Source organism: Hordeum vulgare, unplaced genomic scaffold, assembly GCF_904849725.1.
Source record: "Hordeum vulgare subsp. vulgare unplaced genomic scaffold, MorexV3_pseudomolecules_assembly, whole genome shotgun sequence".
In the NCBI taxonomy this organism is placed as follows: Eukaryota; Viridiplantae; Streptophyta; class Magnoliopsida; order Poales; family Poaceae; genus Hordeum; species Hordeum vulgare.
In genome coordinates, this window is record NW_025422556.1 from 75,870 (window position 1) to 90,232 (window position 14,363).

The following is a 14,363-nucleotide window of genomic DNA, read 5'->3' on the forward strand; positions in this document are numbered from 1 at the left end:
CATTGATTTTAGTAAAGGGCGCTTTAGACGCACGCGGTTCCAAATTAATGCCGGATAAAAAGGATTTTGGGTATAGTTTTCCTTGTGACGGCCCAGGGCGCGGCGGTACTTGTGATATTTCTGCTTGGGACGCATTTTATTTGGCAGTTTTCTGGATGTTAAATACCATTGGGTGGGTTACTTTTTATTGGCATTGGAAACATATCACATTATGGCAGGGCAACGTTTCACAATTTAATGAATCCTCCACTTATTTGATGGGATGGTTAAGAGATTACCTATGGTTAAACTCTTCACAACTTATCAATGGATATAATCCTTTTGGGATGAATAGTTTATCGGTATGGGCTTGGATGTTCTTATTTGGACATCTTGTTTGGGCTACTGGATTTATGTTCTTAATTTCTTGGCGGGGGTATTGGCAGGAATTAATTGAGACTTTAGCATGGGCTCATGAACGCACACCTTTAGCTAATTTAATTCGCTGGAGAGATAAGCCTGTGGCTCTTTCCATTGTGCAAGCAAGATTGGTTGGATTAGCTCACTTTTCCGTGGGTTATATATTCACTTATGCAGCTTTCTTGATTGCCTCAACATCAGGCAAGTTTGGTTAATTTAGTTTGTTTTTTTGTACTGTATCAGCACCTAGTTCATTACTCTTGATAGAGAGGGAGGATCCGCCTTCTTAAATTTCTTTTTCTATTTATTTTTCCATCTAGGATTAGAACCGTATACTTGATAATAATAGCAACGGCACATTATGGCAAAAAAGAGTTTGATTCAGAGGGAGAAGAAGCGGCAGAAATTAGAACAGAAATATCATTTGATTCGTCAATCTTTAAAAAAAAAGATAAGAAGCAAAGTTTCTCCCTTGAGTTTGAGTGAAAAAACGAAAATGCGAGAAAAATTGCAATCCCTACCGCGTAATAGTGCACCTACACGCCTTCATCGACGTTGTTTTTTGACCGGAAGACCTAGAGCTAACTATCGACATTTTGGGCTATCCGGACACGTACTTCGAGAAATGGTTTATGAATGTTTATTACCGGGTGCAACAAGATCCAGTTGGTAAGGATAAAATACCCTTTCGTATTTGTATGGATTTCTGGAATTGATAATCATAGAGGAGCCCTCTTTACCATTCTGTATAAATGGACTATTCTATTTGTATAGATATGGTAGAGGGACGTATCGAACCCTCTTTTATCCACTAGTTACCCCTCTTTAGTTTAAGAGTATAGAGCAGTTTGGTAGCTCATAAGTCTCATAACCTTGGGGTTGCGGGTTCGATTCCCACTACCGGCCCCATACTCCTTCTTTAATGATATATGCATGATATATACATCATCCATTTGTATCTGGATTTTTTGATTTCCTAAAAGAGTTTTGGTCTAACAGTTTTTTCTCGGAAGAAGACAACAAATAAAAGAAAGAATAAAAGAAAGAATAAAATACGAAAGAAAAGCGTCCATTGTCTAATGGATAGGACAGAGGTCTTCTAAACCTTTGGTATAGGTTCAAATCCTATTGGACGCAATCTTATTTCTATCTATTCTTTAAATAACTATACTAAACTAAAAACAAAGAAAACTTTTTTGCATGATTCAAATAACAAGAGTAGACATGCAAAATAACAAGAGTAGATATGCCAAATTTATTTGTTACTGAAGGGAAAACCGTTCCAGCTGTTCCTGAATAGCTTCCTTCAAAAGGATTTCCGCTTGCTCGGTGAATGTCTTGCTAGAAGATATAATTTCTTGGAATTGAGGTTTAGTATCTTTTAGGTGTTTACGTAACTCATCCAGAAATTTATTTACCTGTTCGATTTCTAACGAATCAAGATATCCTCTTGTTCCGGTATAAATAGTAGCTATCTGCTCTTCCACTGGGAGAGGATTTGCCTGGGATTGTTTAAGCAATTCCCTTAATCGTCGACCCCTTGCCAATTGATTCTGACTTGTTTTATCGAGAGCAGAGGCGAATTGTGCAAAGGCTTGTAACTCTGCGAATTGAGCTAGTTCCAATTTTGATTTGCCAGCTACTTGTTTCATGGCTTTAATTTGAGCCGCGGATCCTACTCTGGAAACAGAAATACCCACATTAATAGCGGGTCGAATTCCGGCATTGAATAGATCCGCCGATAAGAATATTTGTCCATCTGTAATGGAGATTACATTAGTAGGAATATAGGCGGAAACGTCTCCAGATTGAGTCTCAACTATTGGTAAAGCGGTCATACTTCCTTCGCCTAAAAGAGAATTTAATTTAGCGGCTCTTTCTAAAAGGCGTGAATGCAAATAAAAAACATCCCCTGGATAAGCCTCACGGCCGGGAGGTCTTCTTAATAGAAGGGACATTTGGCGATAAGCTTGTGCCTGTTTGGAGAGATCATCATAAATTATTAAAGTATGCCGTTCGCGGTACATAAAATACTCAGCCAGGGCTGCTCCCGTATAAGGAGCGAGGTATTGTAATGTAGCAGGTGAATCCGCCATTTCAGCTACTACAATAGTGTATTCCATGGCCCCCTCCTCATGGAAAGTAGTTACTACTTGAGCTACGGAGGATGCTCTTTGACCGATAGCTACATAAACACATATTACACCTTGCCCTTTTTGATTGAGAATTGTATCTGTAGCTACTGCTGTTTTGCCAGTCTGTCTGTCCCCAATAATTAACTCTCGCTGACCGCGCCCTATAGGAATCATCGAATCGATAGCAATAAGCCCTGTTTGAAGAGGTTCGTATACGGAACGCCTGGAAATTATACTTGGAGCAGGAGATTCAATTAAGCGAGATTCGGAAGCTATAATTTCGCCTTTCCCATCAATAGGTTTAGCCAGAGCATTTACAACACGACCCAAGTAAGCCTCACTCACGGGTATCTGAGCAATTCTTCCTGTTGCTTTTACAAAACTGCCCTCTTGTATCATCAACCCATCGCCCATTAATACAATCCCAACATTTTTGGATTCCAAATTCAGAGCAATACCCCTAGTACCTTCTGCAAATTGGACTAATTCACCCGACATTATTTCACCAAGACCTATAATACGAGCAATCCCATCCCCCACTTGAACTACGCGACCTATATTCTCAATCCCTACTTTCCTATTATATTGTTCAATACGTTCGCGGAGAATTTTATGAATTTCGTCGACTCGAAGGGTTGCCATTAGTGTTTCTTGACTCTTTTTTCGAAAGCAAGGGGAAAAATAATGCCTAAATTCTAAACGAAAGTAGAAGTTCAAGGCCTAATTAATTTAATTATCTCTTCCATTCCAGGGACCCGAGAATGCCAATATTAGCACGAATCGTACGGAAATGTAACTCGGTATTCAAACAACTATTCAGAGTTCCTAGAGCTCCTTGTACGGCCTGTTGGAAAACCCGCTGTCGGACCTGATTCATTGCCCTTTGTTTTTCAAAATAAAGGGTTTCGTTTTTAGACTTTTCTAATTGTTCCAAACTAATAGAAGTAGCATTAATCAAATTTGCTTTTTCTCGTTCTATCTCAGAGTATCCATTCATTCGATACTCATCCGCTTCTAGTTCGACTTTCTGTAATCGAATCCGAGCTTTTTCGAGTTGCTCAATGGTCCCTCTACGCAATTCTTCTGAATTTCGAATAGTACTCAAGATCCTCTGTTTTCGATTATCTAATAAATCTTTTAATGAAAGTAGATTATTTTGTAAGTTTACAACTTTTATGATCTCTTCCCGAACCAAACATGAATCTTTCGATTCATTTGGCTCTCACGCTCCTTTTTTTCTTTTTTTGCTATAGCAATTTCCATATCTTTTTTTAAGTATAAGTAATGAGCCTATCCTCTATCTTATTTTTTATGTTTATATTTCAATATACCGAAACCTATATAAGACTAGATAAATATTAAGAGGACTCTTCCGCCTAGATAAAAATATATCATGGTCAGCAAAGTTGTTTCTTTATTTATATTTGCCCTTTAGTTAATAATTTCAATTTCATTAAGAAAAACTAACTAAATAAATGGAAAATGAAAATTAATAGAATTCTTTTTTTTTTTTCTTCAAATCCAAAAAATTTCTCTTTTTTATACATAGGTCGTCGATTCGGCATTGGTTAAAAAAGGGCAGGGTGCCCCTTCTTTTTTTTTCTAGTAAATAGTTCAAACCATTTTATCGATATGAGTGTTCTATATCAGATAAATTTTACATTAGCTATTTCCCGTTTAAATTCGGTACTAATACTAATATAGTTGTAGAAAGAGTACCTCTTTTTGCCTGGACTTCAAGCAGTTTAGCTTTAACCGTGTTAATGGTCTCACATTCTTGGTTTATAGAGAATCAAAATTGATTTACCAATGAGTCGCGAAATGCTATGGTTCTTCCATATGATTTCTGAATTTATTCAGAAGTAATTCGTCGAGATCGTGCACCCTTTTCTTATTTATCCGAAAAATACTAAAAAATATTCTAAAGTGCAGCCGGATAGATCCAATCTATTCTTGAAATAGACAACTCGCACACACTCCCTTTCCAAAAAAAATCAAAACACCAACCACTACAGTTAGATTTATTAGATTTGTTGCTAAAATATCGGTATTAAGCCCGAAACTGCCAGCGGATGGCCAGTGAGCTAAAAAAACGAAAGAATGGGTTACATTTTTCATATGCTCTCCTCTTATAGATAGGACGAACAAAGAACAAAGTTTTTCGATCACTTACTTCGCTCGCCCTTTTTTGATCGGTTTTTTTAATGCAAATAGATTCAATCTAGTAATTTCTTTTAGATTAAGTCTTAGGTCTTGTTTGACCGGTGAAAGGCTTCCTTTGTTGAAATGTTCCGTTCCCAAAATTCCTAAAATAAAAGGAAAAAACTTTCCACTTTCCTAAACTAAGGACGGGAAATAAGAAGGCGAGCATATCTTCTAAATTAATCATACTCAACTCAGCCCTTCCTAGAATGCGGTATTATCTGTCCCGATAAATAGATAATTCCAGGAGTAATAAATAGGAGTAAATTAAATAAAGTATTGATATAATTGGAATTGCGGAAGCAAATACCAATTTACTAAAAAAAGAAAAAAGTATCTAATCGAAATCGAAAGAACTTTTTTTTTTAGGATTAAACAAAAGGGTTCGCAAATAAAAGCGCTAGTGCCACAACTAGTCCATAAATTGTTAAAGCTTCCATAAAAGCTAGACTAAGCAATAAAGTACCTCGTATTTTACCTTCTGCTTCTGGCTGTCTCGCAATACCTTCTACAGCTTGTCCTGCAGCAGTACCTTGACCAACTCCAGGTCCAATAGAAGCAAGCCCTACGGCCAATCCAGCAGCAATAACAGAAGCAGCAGCAATTAGTGGATTCATGGTGAGTAGTTCCTCGTGTCAAAAAAAAAGAAATGGTTAAGGATACAATCAACCAAAAAATTCTTACTTCTAAGCTCTATTGGGGAGAAGTAAAGTAACTAAAAAGTACAAATTGAAATCAAATTGAAATGTGAATTGTCCGAACTACATAGAAGGGAATTCTATATCCATATATCGGATTAGATAATGAATCTAACCTAGGAATATATAATATAATATCAATATCCTATATACATTTGTTTCTTCTATTTTGTTTGCATATTTTCTCATTTTCTATTGAATCGGATTCTAAAATCATTGCTTAAAGTGGAAACCCGCATAAAAGAGGACTCCACTTATAGATATTAAGGATATTTATTATAGTATAGATCTAGCCTGACTCCACCCTCCTTAATGCATATATACTTTGAAAATTCCATAATATAGTCTATTCTATTCTCTCTCCTACAACTCTAGGCTATATATTCATACGCATTTCTAACTATTGCAACCAAGCAGATTATCTGGAACCATGCATGAATTGAGCTAAGCTGAAAAAAAAAATACTATATTCCAAAACTAGTCAATTCAATGATGACCCTCCATGGATTCACCTATATAGGCTGCGGCTAATGTTGCAAAAATAAGAGCTTGAATACCGCTTGTAAATAATCCAAGAAACATGACCGGTATAGGGATTACTAAGGGGACTAAAGAAACAAGAACAACAACGACTAATTCATCCGCCAATATATTCCCGAAAAGTCGAAAGCTAAGCGATAATGGTTTTGTGAAATCTTCTAGGATGTTAATTGGTAAAAGGATTGGGGTTGGTTTAATATATTTCTCGAAATAGCTCAATCCTTTTTTGCTAAGACCAGCATAAAAATATGCCGCTGACGTGAGTAAAGCTAAAGCAACAGTAGTATTTATATCATTCGTGGGCGCTGCTAATTCCCCATGGGGTAACTCTATAATTTTCCAAGGTAAAAGAGCACCCGACCAATTTGAAACAAAAATAAAAAGGAACATAGTTCCAATAAAGGGAACCCAGGGACCATATTCTTCTCCAATCTGAGTTTTGCTCAAGTCTCGAATAAACTCAAGGACATATTCAAAAAAATTCTGCCCGTCGGTCGGGATGGTTTGTGGATTCCGAACAGCTATGACAACTGAACCTAGCAAGATAGTAATTACGACCCAAGAAGTGATGAGTACCTGGGCATGAATTTGAAAACCTCCTATTTGCCAATAGAAGTGTTGGCCTACTTCTACACCCGATATATCGTATAACCCCTTGAGTGTTTTAATGGAACAAGGTATAATATTCATATTGTCCTCTGATAAAAATTGAACTTCAAAAAAGGAATTCTTTTGATTCAACCATCTCTTTCTCAACTCAGCAACTTGAACTATTAATTTGATATTTAGGATACCAAGAAAGCACATCAGATCATAATATATATCAATACCCTCTAATATATATCAATATTCCCCTTCTTTTTTCTATGCAAAACAAATTCTATGCAAAAAAAGATATAGTAAGTCATTCCATAAATCTACGCAGTTGTCCAAGAATTCACTATATATTCTTAATCAACGATTTCTTATATAGAGAGAACGGCCCTCACAAATTGAAAATACTAATTTGTTAAGAATCAATCGAATTGAAGTCATAGTGTCATCGTTGGCTGGAATCGATATATTCGCGAGATCCGGGTCACAATTTGTATCGACTAAAGAAATAGTAGGAATTCCCAAAATGGCACATTCCCGAAGAGCTATATACTCTTTTTGCTGATCAAGGACGATCACAATGTCTGGCAATCTCGTCATATATTTGATCCCGCCGAGATACCTTTGTAAGGTAGATAATTTTCTCTTCAAGATTGCCACATCTCTTTTTGGGAGATGGTGGAATTTTCCCATTTTTTCTTCCGCTCTTAAGTCTCTAAATTGAGAAAGTCTAGTTTTCGTAATCGACCAATTCGTTAACATACCACTGAACCACTTTTTATTAACATAATGACAACGAGCCCTTATTGCAGCTGATGCTACTAAATCTGTTGCTCTTTTTTTGGTACCAACAATTAAGAAACTTTTTCCCTGACTTGCTGCATCAAAAACTAAATCACAAGCTTCTGATAAAAAACGGGCCGTTCTAGCGAGATTTATAATATGAGTACCTTTACGCTTTGCCGAAATGTAAGGGGCCATTTTAGGATTCCATTTCTTAATACCATGACCAAAATGAACTCCTGCTTCTATCATCTCTTTCAAATTAATGTTCCAATATCTTCTTGTCATTTTTTCCACACTTCCTTTTTTTTTCATCCTAACATTCCATTACGGAATTTATTTCTTTTTGAAGATTAAGAAAGATCCGAAATAGCTTGAAATAAATAAAATAATAATTGTTCTGAGAGAACCTTGTACTAAGAGTTGGCCATTGATACATTGATACATGGTATAAACAAAACCTTAATTTAATGAATTAACTGACTTGTTTTACTTATTAAAATAAAAATCTTAAAAATCTAAAATTTAACCTGTTAGTGTTCTAAGTTCAAAAGTCTAGTAAAGTAAAAAATATGTTTTATGTATCCTTAGGGTTAAATGTTAAATGGGGGTTTTTATGTCTCATAAAAATTGTTTGTTACGTCAGAATCTGAAGAAACTAATTCTGTATGGAGAAACAAAAAATCTCTCATTTCCGACGCGAATAGATTTTTTTTTTTTATTTCGAAATAAAGGTTCTTGTCTTGTGGGGAACGATGCACAAATTTTTGGAATCCGGTACCAACAGGTATAATCCCCCCCAGAACTACGTTTTCTTTCAAGCCTTTCAACCAATCAATGCGACCTCGTAGGGCAGCTTTTGCTAAAACTCGAGCAGTTTCTTGAAAACTTGCTTCAGATATGAAACTTTGGGTATTCAGGGAAGCCCTTGTTATTCCCAATAAGATTGCCCGATAATAGATCGATTCATCCAAAGCTCGCCCTGCTCGTTCCGCTCGCAATAGTCCGATTAATTCCCCAGGCGAAAAAACATTAGACATTCCATCTTCGGAAACCCGCACTTTTGATGTTACTTGGCGTATAATAATCTCTATATGTCTATTATGGATCTGTACCCCTTGGGATCGATAAACCTTTTGGATTTTATTAACCAAAGAAATACGACTTTGGGCTATGGTTAGCTCAGCTCCAATCAAGAATCCCCAAGGGACCCCAAGAATTCTTGGTATACGCTCATTCCAATCCTCAATTCTCCTTTCGAGATTGGGGGATAATGAATCAATTGAACGCGCTTCAAAGATTTGTTCCACTTTTGGAAGACCTTGCGTTATGTCACTAGATCTCGATTTTTCATATATAAACGTAACTAACCTATCTCCCTTGTAAAGGATTTCTCCATAATGACCATTAACAGTTGCTCCTGTAGTGGCCAAATAAGGTTTAGCTGCTCTTATAACAAAGGAATCCATATTTACACTGAAAATTTGACCAGATTTTTTTATGTGCGATTTAAATAGACATACATTTTCACAAATAAATTGTCCAAGGTGAATTATTGCCAATGTCTCTTCCCAAGAATCATGATGGACAAAGTGACAATTCAAAAGGAATGGATCCAACATTATGTTACTATCGAAATTGGAAATCCTTTTATTTTCATCTATTAAAGAGTATTTAAGTTCTTGAAGTACTTGGAAGGTTTGTTTCAAATTGTCAACGAACAAATATTTTTTTAGCAGGATTTTATTATGCGTTAGTAAATAGTAAGATGAAGAAAAATGCGATATACTAGCTACAATAGCCCCTAAGGGCCCAAAAATTTCTAGAATAGGAATTCTAGGATTCCATTCTTTTATCGCATTGGGATGTTTTGAATTCTTGAATAAACCAATTCGAGAACAGTTGGATGCCGACAAAATCATCAAAGATTGGTATTCTTTATTTCGATTCAACAAAGTGCCAATAGCTTCTTGATGTTGGCTAAGTGATTCAATCTTCGCCTTGGAATAAAAAGAATTGCTATTGGCGCGATCTAACCTATTATGGGGAGTCGGTCCTCCACTTGTCCTATCATACCTTTTTCGTGTATACGAAATAGTGGACTTGACTAACTCAATTCTTAGGAAATCGCGAATAAGATCATTTGCTCTTACCTCAACAAGGGAAGCACCAGCCTTTTCTTTTTCTTCTTGTTCCCAATTCACTACTAAGCAAGTTCTAACAAATTGACTATTTGTGTGATAAATTCTTTGAGTTAACTTGCTATTTTCATGATAAATAAAATTGACAAGTCGAATTTGGAGATTATTTTCTTCTTGCAAGAGATCCTGCGGGAAAAGTGTTGCTAAATTTCTTCCTTCGTCCATTTCATATGCCACTGTAGGGCGAACGGAAACAAAATACTTTTCCTTGCTCTTGAGAATTTTTTTCCGTTGAACATAGACCCAATTTTTCTTTTTTTTTGATTCCTTAGAATCTTTTTTTTGTCTTTCTGGCGGTATCAAACACCCACCTAATATCTTATCTGCCTCTTCAGGAAAATGAATATCTCCGGAAAATATTTTGAGTTCCGTATGGCTTTTTTTTCTCTTCACTCGGACCAGTCCGCCTAGTCCACTTCTTGTATTTTTTGTGAGTTGTGTATCCACTCCAATAATACTATTGTCAAGTATCTTTAGGGATGAAGATCTCGGCAAGATATGAAGTTCTTGAAGAATGAAAAAAAACCGATCTACTTCTTTTTGGTATTTTAGACTAAATTCTTTTGTTCCTCGATGCTCAATCAAACCCTCTTTTTTTAAGATGGAATCTTCCTCTGGGCTCTCGTATTCGTCCTCTGAGTCTTCTTCTGAGTCTTCCTCTAAAGTACCATATTTTTCCTCGCCGCTTTCCCCGGGGCTGCCATATTCGTCTTCTGAGTCTTCTTCTAAAGTTCCATATTCGTCCTCTTGGGTCCTATATTTGCTCTCTGGGTTCCCATATTCCTCTTCTGAGTCTTTCTCTAAAGTCCTATATTCGTTCTCTGGGTTCCCATATTTGTTTTCTGGGCTCCCATATTCGTTTTCTAGGGTTTCATATTCGTATTCGTCTTCTAGGATTCCATATTTAGATTCTTCTAGGGTTTCATATTCGTCCTCTCGGGTCCTGTATTCGTGTTCTAGGGTCTCATATTCCTCTTCTGAGTCTTCCGCTCGAGTCCTATATTCTTCTTCTAGGGTCCTATATCTAAATTTAACAATTCCTGAACCCTTTTTATCTTTTCTGTATCGGGGATCGTCAAAATAAGCAAAAATAGTATTTCTACGTAAAACACCCATAAAGGGGATTTCAATCGAAATCCCAAAACAGGATATTAGTTCTTTCTCTTGTTCTTGATGATATTGTAATGGAATGACGAACCTATTTCTTCGCTTTTTCGCCAACAAATCTGAATTATCTTGAAAAATAGAAGGATAGATCAAATTCCAATGGCCATTGGACATGATTCGATCCGACGTTGAATAATCAAGAATTTCCCTATCTTTTTTACCATAAGTATTCATTTGATCTTGATCCTTGTGGAGTGAAAAAGACGCTATACTGGATCTGCACATACTTACGGATAATATCCATAAATGGCTTGTTTTTGGTAATCGACGAAGATTACCATATTGATATTCGGGCGCATGGTAAACATCAGTACTCCAGTGCATTTCGCCGTCTGATTCAGAATAAATATGCTTTTGTACCCTTTCTTTAAAATGTAAAGTGGACGTTCCGGCACGAATCTCCGCAATTACTTGTTCAGATTTTACATATTGATCATTTTGCACTAGAATCAAGCTTTTTGAGGGAATATTCACACTATATAGAATATCTTGACTCTGAATAGTTACATGCAAGTCTATATAACATAGAAAAGCAGGCTGTCCATGACGGGTACGTGTGGGGTGAACCAAATTCTCATTGAATTGGATTTTTCCATTCGAAGGGGATCGTACAAGGTCGGCAGTACCCCCTGTGAATACTCCGCCAGTATGAAAAGTTCTTAATGTTAGTTGAGTCCCTGGCTCCCCAATTGATTGACCCGCAATAATACCTACGGCTTCTCCCAATTCCACCAGATCACTATGAGTAGGACTCCGGCCATAGCATAATTGACAGATCCAAGAAGTGCTTCGGCAAGTAAAGGGGGTTCTAATATATATTGGTTGTGCTCGAAATGGTTGTGCTCGAAAGGCAGTTATGAATCGATTGACTAATCCAATTCCAATATCTTGATTTCGCGCGGCAATGCATCGTGAACCGATATATATATCGTCTGCTAATACACGACCAATTAGTGTTTGGACAAAAAGTTTTTCCGTCATCCCATTTTGAGGACTTACAGAAATACCTCGGATAGTACCACAATCTCTTCTACGCACAATAATATGTTGAACTACTTCAACAAGTCTACGTGTAAGATATCCAGCATCTGCTGTTCGTACAGCAGTATCTACAACCCCTTTGCGGGCTCCATAGCAGGAAATTATATATTCTGTCAAAGAAAGTCCCTCGCGTAAATTGCTTTGAATAGGTAAATCAATCATTTGTCCTTGAGGGTCCGACATTAATCCTCTCATACCTACTAATTGGTGTACTTGAGATGCATTTCCTCTGGCTCCTGAAAAAGACATTAGATAGACTGGATTAGAAGGATCCGTTATCCGAAAATTTGAATTCATTTCTTGTTTCAAATATTCACTTGTCGCATACCATATCTCAACAGATTGGCGTAATTTTTCTACCGCGTGTACAGCCCCATAATAATAGTGTTTCTCCAAAAGAAAACTCTGTTGTTCCGCGTCTTGGACTAACCATCCCTTAGAGGGTATTGTTAAAAGATCCTCGATTCCTAACGAAATCGATGTAGTAGTGGCTTGATAGAAGCCCAGAGTCTTTAGTTGATCCAGTATATGGGATGTATATCCCATTCCAAAATGATCTATTAATCTGCTAATAAGTCGTTTCATACCAGTTCCGTCTATCTCTTTATTATGAAAGACCAGATTGGCCCGTTCCGCCATACATAAGTACCCCCTTTTCGGCTGAGTAGGATTCGACAATTGCTGAGTAGGATTCGACAATGGGCCTGAGTCAGTGATTCGAAAATTTAATTAACTTAATTGCCTCAATCTCAATCTGGATTCGCGTGGCAAATAATGATGATACTAGGGAAATCGGAATGCCCCCCGAAAGCAAAGGGGAGGGGCATCGCCGAATCTAACTTTCTTGTTTAGGTAGTGTATGAATAGGCCTGACTAAATCCTTGTACGGCTTCCTCTATTTCTCTATAAAAAGAAATATGACCAAGAGTGGTTCGAATGTATATCGAACGAATTTCTTTTTTTCTATTTCCCATTATTAGATAGTGAGCATAAATCTCATGATAAGTCCCCAAAGATTCATATTGAATTTCAATCGGAACTTCTCTTGACCCAATGACGCGTTGATCCAGGTTCCATCGTAGCCACAAGGGACTATCTAAACTGATTAGTTTTTGTCTATAAGCTCCCAGTGCATCATAAGAACTAGAAAAATGGGGTTCTTTATCTTTCCTATACTTAGAATTATTATTATTGTAATTGACTTTTAAATTTGGATAGTTTCTGAAACTATTATATCTATTTGCACAAATACCTCGACGCTTTCCAATTGTTAATACATAAAGCCCGATAAGCATGTCTTGGGTTGGTACGCAAATAGGATCCCCAATAGCAGGAGATAAGAGATTCATATGAGAAAACATAAGTAAACGGGCTTCCGCCTGAGCTTCCAAGGATAAAGGTAGATGAACAGCCATTTGATCTCCATCAAAGTCTGCATTGAAACCCTTACACACTAATGGGTGTAAAGAAATAGTACGCCCCTCTACTAAAGTGGGTTGAAAGGCCTGTATGCCTAATCTATGCAGAGTAGGTGCTCTATTTAACAGTACAGGATGTCCCCGCATAACTTCTTGAAGTATTTCCCATACAATGGGTTCCTTTTCCCAAATTTTCCTTTTAGCAATCCTGACATTAGAAGTGGCGCGTTTCGTGATTAAATCGCGAATTACAAATAGCTGAAAAAGCTTTATTGCTATCTCTAGAGGTAATCCACATTGATGTAATGAAAGCGAAGGACCCACAACAATGACAGAACGCCCCGAGTAATCGACCCGTTTCCCAAGCAGAGTCTCGCGAAACCTTCCCTCTTTACCTTCAATTACATCTGAAAGTGATTTGTATACTTTATTGTGACCATCCCTCGTCGGTTGCCCGCGGGACCCACTATCAAGAAGTGTATCCACGGCTTCTTGTACCAATTTTTCCTGGCACATTACTAAATCTGCTGGCGCTAATTCACTTCTTTTTAATAGATAGGCAAGATTGTTGTTCCGACGGATAACTCTCTTATAAAGTTCATTAATGTCTGAAGTCACTACTTTATCTCCAGACCTATAAACAATAGGTCTCAATTCGGGAGGAAGAACCGGTAATAAGCACAAAACCATCCATTCTGGTTCTACATTTGTTTGAATAAAATGTTTCGCCAATTGCATGCGTCTAATCAAAAAAACTTTTCTTATTCGTCTTTTTCTATCTTCCCACTCATCTCCACTATACCCCTCGTCTTCTAATTCCTTCCATTCGACCAAAGAATTCTCTATAATAATTCGCAAATCCAAATCTGCTAATTGTTCTCTAATAGCACCTGCTCCTGTCGCAATTTCCCGATTTCGAAATGTTGCAAAGCCTGGGGTAGAAAAAAAGGGAGAAATGCTGTGGTTACAGGATGCAATTTCCTCTTCGAATAAACCTCGTAATCGTAAAAAAGTGGGTTTTTTAGTGCTGGGCCTAGCAAAAGAGAAATCGCCGTATACTAGGCCCTCCAACTTCTTAAGAGGTTTATCTAAAAGATTCGCGATATAACTAGGAAGACCTTTCAAATACCACACATGAGTCACGGGACATGCGAGTTTGATGTATCCCATTTGATATCTTCGTAT

At 37.1% G+C, this 14,363-nt stretch overlaps 1 non-coding gene across 1 annotated transcript; it reads left to right on the forward strand.

Moving 5' to 3' along the window:
• The first annotated feature begins 1,464 nt into the window (after window positions 1-1,464).
• TRNAR-UCU lies at window positions 1,465-1,536 on the forward strand. Its single transcript has one exon. It is a non-coding gene; the product is annotated as a tRNA-Arg (tRNA).
• The last annotated feature ends 12,827 nt before the right edge of the window (window positions 1,537-14,363 follow it).